A 12,603-nucleotide genomic window follows, 5' to 3' on the forward strand; every position below is an offset into this window, starting at 1 on the left:
TGCATTAAAAAGTAATTTGAGGCCTAGGAAGAGGGATCAGCAGTTAAAAACTCTGTCTTTGCATGCCTTGTGACTAGAATTTAGCTTCCCAGTACTCATGTAAAGCCAGATGCAGGTGTGTCCATAATTCCAATATGCCTACTTGAATGAGAGGCAGAATTGGGAGAATCCTAAAGCTTCTTGTCCAGCTAGACACCCATAGAACAGAAAACATAATGAGAGCTGGAAAGGCCAATTAATTCTTACCTGAAGAATGCATCAGTCATGAAGTCATCAATTTATTTTGACCAATGTGATATCTAGTATTTTCACTTGAACAAAAAATGGAAAGTGGTGAGCAGATCACATCCACAGTAGATGGATATTCTGGCTGTATCTGAAATCAGATGTAGAGGGAGAGAATAACAAAGACGGTCTAGAAAGTAAACCTGCCTGTGCTTTTCTGAACTTGTGGTTGAACACAGTCAAAGTGGTCTAAAAGAGATTTGGGTTTTGAGTATGTTACATAGCTCATGTGCATGTAGACACACACACACACACACACACACACACACACACACACACACACACACACCACACCACACCATAGGTAAGATAAAATCTGTGAATGTTGAAATCTTTATATGATCATGAGGGCTTCAAACTTGACACAAGTAGGAAGCATACAAAGAATGCTTTCCCACCTTTTAAGAAGGAATTATTAATCTCTTCTTGTGTAATGCAAGATAAGGGAAAATGGACTTTTAGAGGGCAGAGACAATTACTGGTGCTGAGCTTTTCTGACCAACATACCTGCGTGGGGGAATGAGGGTCTGTATTAGTTAATTTGTTCATTGCCATCACCAGAATACCTGACAGGAAGCAGCTTAAGTAAGAAATTATTTTATTGTGGTTTCTAGATAATGCATTTCACCATGATGGGGAAGGCATAGTGGCAGGAGAAGGAGGCAACTGGACACATCACATCTGTAGTGAAGAAGCAGAGGGAAAGCAGGAAGTGAGGCCAGCCAGTCCCACCCGCATTAGCACTGGAGTTACAGGCATGCACTGCCAGGACCAGCTTTTTTGTCCCTAAGCACTCTACACTCTAAGCTATCTCCTTAGCCCTATGTATCTTTTTCTTAATTATTGACTTCTATCCATGTGAGAGACTGATGCATTCTTCTTCTTCCAAGTTGTTCTAGTCATGTGACATGCTTTGCATGCCACAGTGTGGATGTACCATGGCTCATCTATTCCTGTTGTTACAAGGATATCAGATTCTGGGTGGAGATTATTCCTTAATTAAGCTCAGTCTTTAAATGGAGATGACATTGAATAGAGTTGTAATCATACCTCATCTACCCTGTGACATGAACAAAAACCAACCTTTACAATGGTTACCTGTTAATATGTAGGTGTTATATGTCACTGCAAAATATCACAGTAAACACTTGTCACAGAACTAGCTATAGAATAACCAAAAACAGAAACAATGCTATAGATTCCTAGTCTCAGTAGCCTTTTCATATCACTGCAATCCTCATGACCAAGAGCATGCTTAAATGCTTCAGGAATGGGCATAGTTCTCAAAAACTTTCTAGAACACACATGAGTATTAGAATATTAGGATATGTGTACAGTCTATCAAACCATACTTAGGAATACCTCTACGTTGCTAAGTGACAAAGAAAATGGAAGTACCTGCATAACTAATTTAGCTTCTGCTATTTCTTGCTCTGGTTATCTAGATTTTCAAAAGGAAACTTTTGTTAATATTATTCATTTTTTTAGTCTCTTGAGTTTCAGGCTTACTTAGGCATACGTTTCAAATCTTAAAGTTTCTGGATTTCCATTATAGATGGTTTGAAGTAGGGAAAACTCTTGGAGTGTAACATTAGGAAGAAATAGCTTCTTTCTTTTCTCATCTGAGACCAGGGTTCCAATAAAATCCTAAGTAAATTCGTGATAAAATTTTGTGCAAGGGTCCCAAGCCACAAGAAAATCATTCTATAATATAGATGAGTTAACATACATCACTGCCACCTGCTAAAAGCAATACTCATGGTAGTACTATATTTTACTTTCAGACTTAGTGATATCATTTAATGACTTTATCTCCTACTTGCTTTGCTTTGCAGAGCTACTTTAAGTGATCTTTTTTGCTGTGTGATAATGAGTCTAGTGTACCACTTTCTGTATTCTGAGGTGATTGCAATTTAAATATATTAAACACAACTGTCCTTTATTAAGGGAGAAGGCCTTTGCTCCATAGTGAGTCTGAAACTTGTTTGGGATGAGACTGTGGCTTTATAATGAAACCTGTTCTGGAGAAATTGCTGTTTGGCTTTCAGAGTGCTTTATTGTAGGAACAATATAGTCACATATATAAGTTTTATCTTCCATCATTCCTTTTCTATTCTTTTAGTTTAAATGTTTTTTTTTCCCTTAAAGGCAATCTTCTTTTTTGTTTGCTTCTTTATGTCTTAAAATAAAATTGGAGCAAAATCTATTCAAGAGTACCTGAATGTCAAGACAGCAGAATCCTCATGAACCATGTTCTGAATAAGAACACAGAAATCAAGTATATTGCATCTTAAAAAGAATTTTGCCCTGTTGCTAGATGCAATTCAAAAGAAATGTGTTTAAATGGTGATGGTAACAACTGCATCCTCAATTGGGTCTTCCATTAGCTAAGGACATTTCCTAGGGGGAGTCTTTGTAGCTTCCAGTTTTCTTATATATAAATTGAAACTTTAGATTGGTATAGAGTTATTTGTGTTTTTAGCTATAACCTTCTATGATTCAAAAGAGATCACTATAGGGATAGGGATCACTCTTGCTAAATAAGAGACTTTCTATTGTGTACATAGGTTGTCTTCATAAGCATCAGAAATGATACTGTCACAGCTGTTGGAAAATTCTGGAGATGAAAAGAAACTCAACTTCTTTCTAAGTGCAAGGCAATGTTGAATGTTCCAAATGCTGCTAGGAGGACATGGTTACTTTCCTTTCTTTCTTTTTTTTTTTTTTTAAGATTTCAACAACTCTTGTTGGGACTTTCTAAAACAACCTTTTACTAGTTACATTTTTATTTTGTTGTTCACAGACCTCAGACTTTGAATTGTCAACCACTCAGTATGAATTGTAAGATTTTATTTTATTTTTTTGTAAAACACATTAAAGAAATATATCCATTCCAAACATTTTTGAAGAAAATGACCTCTTACCTACAGAACTGCCAAGACATTTGTACTAAAGAAGTGCTCTTTTCTCCTGAAGGCAATTTGGTATATTTTGATTTATGACCTTGATATATTTTAAAGGTTAAGAAAATGCTCAATGTGTTTCTTATTCTAAGTTAAAGGATCTGCTTCCTCTGCTATGGCTGTTTCATGTTAAATATCACAAAATAATTAAAAAGCTAAAATAGGTAAGGGGTCAAGTTCAGTTCTTGCATTAATGTAACATGTAGACCTACTGCTGGAATAAATGCAATGGCATTGGAGAAAGTTAGGTAGATTTAGGGGAAGGAAGGAGAAGAAAGAGAGACATGCTTGAAAAACAGATGATTTCCACTCTTTCTTTGAAAGACTGAGCACCCTGACTATCACTCAGGAGATGTTCTAAGGATGCATCCTCTCAATCAAAGCTTTATCAGGAATTTAGACTGTTTGGCTGGTGAAAATGAAACCAGAAAGCTAGAAGGACAAAGGAGTTGAAGAGGGAATATGGCTATTGGTATATAGCTCTGTGAAATTTTGAAAAATAAAAGATTTTTGGTTGGGCTAAGGTTGTTAAAGTCGGTCCATGGGTTGTGATGATCTTGGGTGTACTCATGAAATGTGTGGTAAGATGGAGGAATGGAGTTTCAAGCCAGCAACAACATTATTTCCCTCCTTGATGGACTAGACAGAGAGAAAGGAAATGTGAGACAGAGCCTCTTGCCACTGCAAATGAACTCCGGACACATGCACCACTTTGTGCATCTGGCTTTATGTGGGTACTGGGGAATTGAAGCAGGCCAGCAGGCTTTATAAGCAAATACCTTTAAATGCTGAGCCATCTTCCCAGCCATCTTAATAGCTTTTTTTAAGCCCACCTTTCAGGCTTTCTCATTCCTGTGCTAAAAAATGAAAATGTGCCTTTTTAAAGGCTTCTCAGTTTTTTTGTTGTTTATTCATTTCACTACATTCCCACCCTTCCAATAGTTTTTATCTCTAGACCTTTGACTACATCTTGTCGTATAAGATAGGAGAAACAGATCTAGGGAAAGGGACAATTACAAAGGCATTTCTTTTTTGAGATTGTTATACTCAACAGTGTGTTGGTTTGATTCAGGTTTCCCACCTAAACTTAAGTGGTCTGAATGTTAGGTTACCAGCTGATGGAGATTTGGAAATTAATGTCTCCTGAAGGCAGTGTATTGCTGGGGGTGGGCTTATGGGTGTTATAGCCAGTTTCCCCATGCCAGTGTTTGGCACACTCTCCTGTTGCTATGGGCCACCTTATGTTGGCCAGAAGGTGATGTCCACCCTTTGTTCATGCCATCGTTTTCCCCTGTCATCATGGAGCTTCCCCCTCAAGACTGTAAGCCAAAATAAATCCCTTTTTCCCACAAGCTGCTCTTGGTTGGGTGATTTCTACCAACAAGGAGAACCTGACTAAAATGGTTTATCATCATTATTATTATTAACAACATATTTTGTATGTATACATCAAGTATAGGTACCTTCTTTTACCTTTTCCCTGCACCTATCCTGTTAGGGATACTCCTCAGCTCCTCAGTGGGGTTGCATGTATTCCCCATGGGCTTGTGGTTTTTGTGTTGTAGGAGCAGTATGCATAATTTTTAATTCCACTTTTTTAAAATAAATTTGTTTATTTTTATTTATTTGAGAGTGACAGAGAAAGAAGGAGAGAGAGAATGGGCACACCAGGGCCTACAGTCACTGTAAATGAACTCCAGATGCGTGTGCCCCTTGTGCATCTGGCTAATGTGGGTCCTGGGGAATGGAGCCTCGAACTGGTGTCCTTAGGCTTCACAGGCAAGCACTTAGCTGCTAAACCATCTCTCCAGCCCCTAATTCCACTTTTAACATGTAACTTTCTCATTCCTAACTAATGTCAACATTCATTTAAATTTATCTCCATTTCTATCATGTCTTTACTATTCCTTCTTGTATTTCAAACAGAATTTGGGGCTGTTTTGTTTACCTTCCTTGTGAAGTCCAAGATTCTTTCCCATTTCCTCAGTTAGGTTCTGTTGCAAGCTTTAGCTTGCCTAATGTGTATATATATATATATATATATATATATATATATATATACACATTAATATATATTAATATATATATTATTAATATATATATTATATTAATTATATTAATATATATATATTAATATATATATATTAATATATATATATTAATATATATATTAGTTGTAATCCTCCTCCTATCCCCTTTTTTGTCCCTTTTCCGTCGCGCCATTTCCATCCAATCTTTTCGAGCTAGTCCTTCTATTTTGATGTCACGTTTTTGCTCTCCTCCATCATCCATGATGAAAGTTTGATGATCCAGTATTCTTCAGGTCTTGTGCAGATGACAGGCGCTGTGGGGGCACACAGGCAATGACTACTTCATGTCCTGAGGCAGTATTTCAGGGACGTCTTCCCCATCCTCCAACACTCACATTCTTTGAACGGAATGTTCCATGGAATAGAAATATTTCATTTGGTTCTGAGCACTCAGCAGCTACTTACTCTCAGCTCTTTAATGATGTTTGAGTCTCTCCAGTAGCCACTGCCTTCTGTAAAAGCAACTTTCTGATCAGATGTGAAAGCAGCACTAATCTAAAGACAAAATACTAAATATTTGGAGGACAACTTGACTGTCACAACTTATCCTATTATCCAAACAACAGATGTAGCTTCCTCCACTAGGTCCTATGACCTGACCAGCCAAAAGATTTTGTATCAGTTATTGTCTCATTGCTATTACAAAACACTCAACCAGAAACAGCTTATGGAAGGCAAAGTTTTTTTTTTTTTTTGGCTTACAGTCTTCAGGGGAAGTTTTATCAAGGTGAGGAAAACATGGCATGAGCAGGAAGCTTTATCACAGTGTCACAAATCAGCAGGGAGATGCTAGAAAGCATGATCTGAGCTAGCTATGGCAAGTGAGGCTGGACTACAAAACCCCAAGGCCCACTCCTAGTGACTCACCTCCTCCAGCAAGACTCCACCAGCTGGGGATCGAGTATGAGGCTTAATTGCAAACACTTGGGGCTCTCAAGGACATTTTATATTCAAACCTCCACAGCTCTTGATCAGGTTTTCAATGGAAGGCATTAATTCCCTCCTATGGAGTGGGCCTCAAACCAATCAGAGAGGTTTGTTACCCCCATAAAAGTTATACCACTATTGTACCAGTGGGCATATCTTGCCTGGGTGACTATTGTGTAGCTCACAGGGACCACTGCAAGTTTAGAATATGGATGATTTTCTTCCCTGACCAAGCTGCATAGAACTTTCCAGCAATATGATGGTGGCCAGCTGGTGGGAGACTTCTAGTTCAGCTCCAGCTTAATACCACAGTGTCTTGTAACTGAAGAATGTGATGTCTTCAGAAATAGGATCTAGTTCTGGTGGGCAGCCAAGAGCAGTGACAACAAACTATTTTGTTTTGGGGGAGCTATGGGGGCCTCCCTGAACAACAGCTCTCCAGGGTTCTACCATCCCTGGCTCTTCAATTTTCCTGTAATAACTAATGGCTACTGGGAAGCAGAAGTATTAACCCCACAGTGTCCTTCTGCCCTACTGTTTAAAATTTAAATATTTTATTTACTTATTTGAGAAATAAAGAGAAAGAGAGAGAAACAGGAAGGCAGAGACAGTGAGTTTTGGGTGTCAGGGACTCTAACAACTCTAATTAAACTCCAGATAAATGTTTCACTTTGTATATCTGGTTTATGTGGGTACTGGGGAATTGAACCTAGGATGTCATGCTTTGCAAGTAAGTGCCTTTAACTTTGGAGCCATTTTTCTAGCCAAAATTATTTTTTTTCATAATTAAAATTTTTAATAAGCAAAAAAGAAGTAGGTTTCCACATAATTTTTATAGTCTATTGTTTTTTTAGGAGAATTTTCAGCCCTAGTTTTTAATTTTGATTTTTTAAAAATTATTTTATTAATTAGTTTTGTATTCAGAAAATACAGTCAGTTTGGTACCATTATTAGGCTCATCTGTGACCTACCCCCTCCCCATTGGTCCCTTCTTGTTGAGGTATATGGGTCATGCATTGTGGAGTTAGCCCACGGTTATGGGTAAGATAAATGTCTCTGCATATTGTGACCCAACATATGGCTCTGACATTCTTTCCACCCCTTCTGCTGCAAAATTTCCCTGAGCCATGTTGGGTTCATTTTTGATCTCCTTCAGTGATGAGGTGTTGGGGGCCTCTGAGGCTCTGGATCTCTGATTTGGTAAGAGTTGGTTTTTCTCTGTGTTGGCCTCCTTCCCCTTTGTGATGGTATTCATTTCATCAGAAAATCAGCACCCTTGCTTGTTTTGCCAATTTATCTTAGTTTTAGTCGGGGCCCTTTTGAGGTATGATGGGGTGGCTCTCTCTCCTTAGGATCTACATCTATCTGAAAAAGAGAAGCAGATTCTCCAACGGAGAGTAAGTAAGCACCAGGACAAATGAGATAACCCTTACTTTTTTTATACAGAGTTTAATAGGTGTAGGTCCTTTTGTAGCCCATGATGGTAGCTTGATATTGGAGAGTGGGCTAATGCTTGGATATGGTTCTGACTTCTTTCCGAGCTCCAGCTATGGGTCCCATACCACTGAAGGGATCAGTTAGCCAAATCAAGAGCAGTTGGTTCCCCACCATGGCTGTGTGCCACTATTGCACTTGTGTGGGCATCACAACAGGTTATTTGCTGCTAAGTAGGTTAGACCATGAGTTGTTTGGACAGATATTGGTCATTTTCCCCCAGTCGCCCATGTAGCACCTTCTGGCACTAGACATGCTGACTGTCTGGGGACTAACTCTCTTCTAGCTTCCAGCCATGCCATTCCATTTTATGTGTCAACTGCATATGGTGTCTTCAGCAGTAGGGTCTTATCACTAACCTTTGTGGGTCATCAAGTACTCTGACAGAAATCTGTCTTTTAGGAAAGCTTGTAGGTCTCTCGGATCAAAAGCTCATTGTGGATGATAGTCCCATGCTGGTACTGGGAGTTACAGGTCAGTACCTACTAAGAAAATGAGGAAAAAGATAATCAATATACAAGAGTTAGAGAGAAGGGAGAGAGAAAGAGAGGGGGAGGAAGGAGGGAGGGAAGATGTAGAAGATTAAGGTTATCCTTGATCCTACCCTCTCCAGTGTCTTGTGGTTCAGGTGTTTCCTGTAAAGGTCTTGTGAAGGTTCAGCCATTTGGTCTGCCTTTTAGGAAGTCGAATTTTATGGTACCATTGCCATTTGGGACTAGATTTGTGTTTCCCACCCTTATGATGCCATCCCCTCCCTCCCCATCTATCCTAGTGTCTAGTCCATGAGATGCTTGCTGAATATGTAAGGTATCTTGGGTAGATTCAGATTAGGTGCTGTAGATGAGTGAGAGTATGTGGCGATTTTTTTTCTGTAATTGGGTAAGTTCATTGAGAATGATCTGTTCCAGGTTCAACCATTTTTCCTCAAATTTAATTATGTAATTTTTTCTTACTGCTGTGTAGAATTCCATTGTGTAGATATACCACATCTTAGTTATCCATTCTTCTAGTGATGGACATCTGGGTTGATTCCAGCTCTTAGCTATTACGAATTGAGCCGCTACAAACATGGTTAAGCAAATCTCTCTGGCCTGTGGTTTGAAGGTTTTAGGGTAGATGCCCAGTAATGGAATAACTGCGTCTGTTGGTATCTCTGTACTTAGCTTTTTCAGGCGTCTCCATATTGCTTTCCAAAGTGGTTGTACCATCATACATTCCCCAACAGTGGATGAGTGTTCCTACTTCTCTATATCCTCACCAGCATTTATTTTCATTTGTTTTTTTGATGTTTGCTATCCTTATTGGGGTAAGGTGGAATCTCATAGTTGTTTTAATTTGCATTTCTCTGGTGATTAGGGATGATGAACATTTTCTTAAGTGTGTGTTTTCCATTTGTATTTCTTCCTCTGTGAACTGCCTGTTCAGCTTTTTGCCCCATTTTTTGAGTGGGGTGTTTGACTTCTTATTGTTTAGATTTTTGAGTTCTTTGTAGATTCTAGAGATTGGGCCTCTATAATTTGGATAACCTGCAAATATTTTCTCCCATTCTGTGGGTAATCTATTGGCTTTGCTTATTGTATGCTTGTCTGTGAAGAAACTCTTCAGCTTCATGTGATCCCATTGGTTGAGTGACTGTTTAAGATCATGAGCTAATGGGGTTTTGTTCAGAAAGTCTTTTTCCATTCCTATATCATGGAAAGTACTTTCTAAATTTTCTTCCAGCAGTATTTGAGTTTCTGGTCTTATGTTCAGGTCTTTGATCCATGTGGGTTTGAGTGTAGTGCATGGTGAAATGTGTGGATCATTTCAGTTTCCTGCATGTGGTTATCCACTTTGTCCAGCACCATTTGTTGAAGATGCTGTCTTTTTTCCAGTCTATATTGTTCAGGCCTTTGTTGAATATCAAGTAGCTATAGTTGCTTGGCCCAAAGTCCAGGTCATCAAGTCTATTTCAGTGCTCTATACTCCTGTTTTTATGCCAGTACCATGCTGTTTTTATTACTATGGCTTTGTAATATAGCTTTAGATCAGGTATGGTCATGCCTGTAGAGGTATTTCTTTTGGTGAGGATACATTTGGATATGTGAGGCCTTGTGCCTGTCCATATGAAATTTGAGATCATGTTTTCTATCTCTGTGAAGAACACTGTAGGGATTTTAATTGGAATTGCATTAAATCTGTATATTGCCTTTGGTAGTATTGTCATCTTCACAATGTTAATTCTGCCTATCCAGGAACATGGGAAGTCTTTCCATTTTCTCAAGTCCTCCTCAATTTCTTTCTTGAGTGTTTTTATGTTTTTGTTGTATAGATCTTTCACTTCCTTGGTTAACATTATTCCAAGGTATTTTATTTTATTTTTTTGTTGCTATTGAAAATGGGACTATGTCCCTTATTTCTTTCTCTGTATCTTTGTTATTTGCATATAGAAAGCCTACTGATTTTTGTGCATTGGTTTTTGTATCCTGCTACTTTGCTATAGGAGTTAATCACCTTCAGGAGTTTTGGGATGGAGTCTCTTGGGTCTCTTACATATACAATCATGTCATCAGTGAATAGAGCTAACTTAAATTCTTCCTTTCCAAATTGCATCCCTTTTATTTCCTTCTCCTGTCTTATTGCTTGAGCTAGGACTTCCAGTACTATATTAAAAAGCAGAGGTGAGAGAGGACAATCCAGTCTTGTTTCTGATCTTAATTGGAATTCCTCCACTCTTTCTCCATTAAGAATTATTTGGGCCTTTGGAGCTTTGTATATTGCCTTTATTATGTTGAGATATGCACCAAGTATGCCAATTCTCTCCAATGTTTTATTTTCTTTTTTTTTCAATTTTTTATTTATTTATTTGAGAGCAACAGACACAGAGAGAAAGACAGATAGAGGGAGAGAGAAAGAATGGGCACGCCAGGGCTTCCAGCCTCTGCAAACGAACTCCAGACGCGTGTGCCCCCTTGTGCATCTGGCTAATGTGGGACCTGGGGAACCGAGCCTCGAACCGCAGTCCTTAGGCTTCACAGGCAAGCGCTTAACCGCTAAGCCATCTCTCCAGCCCTTTCCAATGTTTTGATCATGAAGTGATGTTGTATCTTGTCAAAGGCCTTTTCTGCATCTATCAAAATGATTATGTGGTTTTTTTGTTTAACATTGTTTATGTGGTGTATTACATTGACAGATTTCCATATGTTGAACCACCCCTGTGTTCCTGGATGTATCCCACTTGGTCAAGGTGGATAATGCTTTTGATGTGTTGTTGGATTCGGTTTGTGAGGATTTTGTTCAGGATCTCTGCATCTATGTTCATCAGGGAAATAGGCCAGTAGTTTTCTTTTCTTGTAGCATCTCTGCTGGTTTTGGAATTAGGGTAATACTACCTTCATAAAAGGAGTTGGGTAGCTTTCCCTGTTCTCCAATTGTGTAGCACAGGTTGAGGAAGATTGGTTTGAGTTCTTCCATGAAGGTTTGATAGAAGTCAGCTGAGAAGCCATCTGGTCCTGGACTCTTCTTTTGGGGAAGGTTTTCTATTACTTTTTCAATCTCCCTGAGTGTGATGGGTACACTGAGGTGATTAATCTGCTCTGAGTTTAGCTTTGATAGATGGTATGCATCCAGGAATTTATCCTTCTCTTCCACATTATCCAGTTTTGTGGAGTATAGATTTTAGAAATAAATCCTGATGATTCTCCCAATTTCACTTATGTCTGTTGTGACCTCTCCTTTTTCATTTTGAATTTTGTTAATTTGAAGCTTTTCTTTTTCTGCTTGATCAAATTGGCCAGGGGTTTGTTAATCTTGTTTAGTTTTTCAAAGAACCAGCTCTTTGTTTTGTCAATTGTCTTAATTGTTTCCTTGCTTTCCAGTTCATTAATTTCTGCTCTGATTTCAATTATTTCTTTCCTTCTGGAGCTCTTTGGGTTGGATTTTTCTTGTTTTTCCAGTGCCTTTAGGTGAATGGTTAGGTTATTGATTTGGGATCTTTCTGTCATTTTTATGAAGGCATTGAGTGTTATGAATTTTCCCCTGAGAACCACCTTCATTGTGTCCCATAAGTTTTGGTACAATGTGTTCTCATTGTCATTCAATTCCAGAAATTTTGCAATTTCATTTTTTATTTCATCCACTAGCCATTTATTGCTTAAAAGTGTGCTGTTCAGTTTCCAGGTGCCATTGGGATTCTTGGTGGGTCTTTTGTTGCTGATTTCTAGCAATATAGCATTGTGATGTGATATTATGCAGGGAATTATGTCAATCTTCCTAAATATGTGGAGGCAGTCTTCATGACCCAGTATATGGTCTATTTTAGAGAATGTTCCTTGGGCTGCTGAGAACAATGTGTAGTCTGAGAACAATGTGGATTTGGGATGGAAAGTTCTATAGATGTCCGTTAGGTCTAAGTGATCTATGGTTTTGTTGAGCTCTCTTACTTCCCTGTTGAGTTTCTGTTTGGATGATCTGTCTATTACAGATAATGGTGTATTGAAGTCCCCAGATATGATGGTGTTAGTGGTTATTTCTGTTTTATTGTCAAGTAGGTTTTCTTTTATGAACTGTGGTGCCCCTGTGTTTGGTACATATAGATTTATGATTGTAATATCCTCTTGATGGATCATACCCTTGATAAGTAGGAAGTGGCCTTCTTTGTCTTTTTTGATTATTTTTGGTTTGGAGTCTATTTTATCCGATATTAATATAGCTACGCCTGCTTGTTTTTTATGCCCATTTGCTTAGACTATTATTTTCCACTCTTTCAGCCTGAGGAGGTGTCTGTCTTTAGTGGTGAGGTGGGTTTCTTGAAGGCAACAGATTGAGGGATCTAATTTTTTGTTCCAACCTGTTAGCTTGTGTCT

Source organism: Jaculus jaculus, chromosome 5 (genome assembly GCF_020740685.1).
Source record: "Jaculus jaculus isolate mJacJac1 chromosome 5, mJacJac1.mat.Y.cur, whole genome shotgun sequence".
Classification (NCBI taxonomy): domain Eukaryota; kingdom Metazoa; phylum Chordata; class Mammalia; order Rodentia; family Dipodidae; genus Jaculus; species Jaculus jaculus.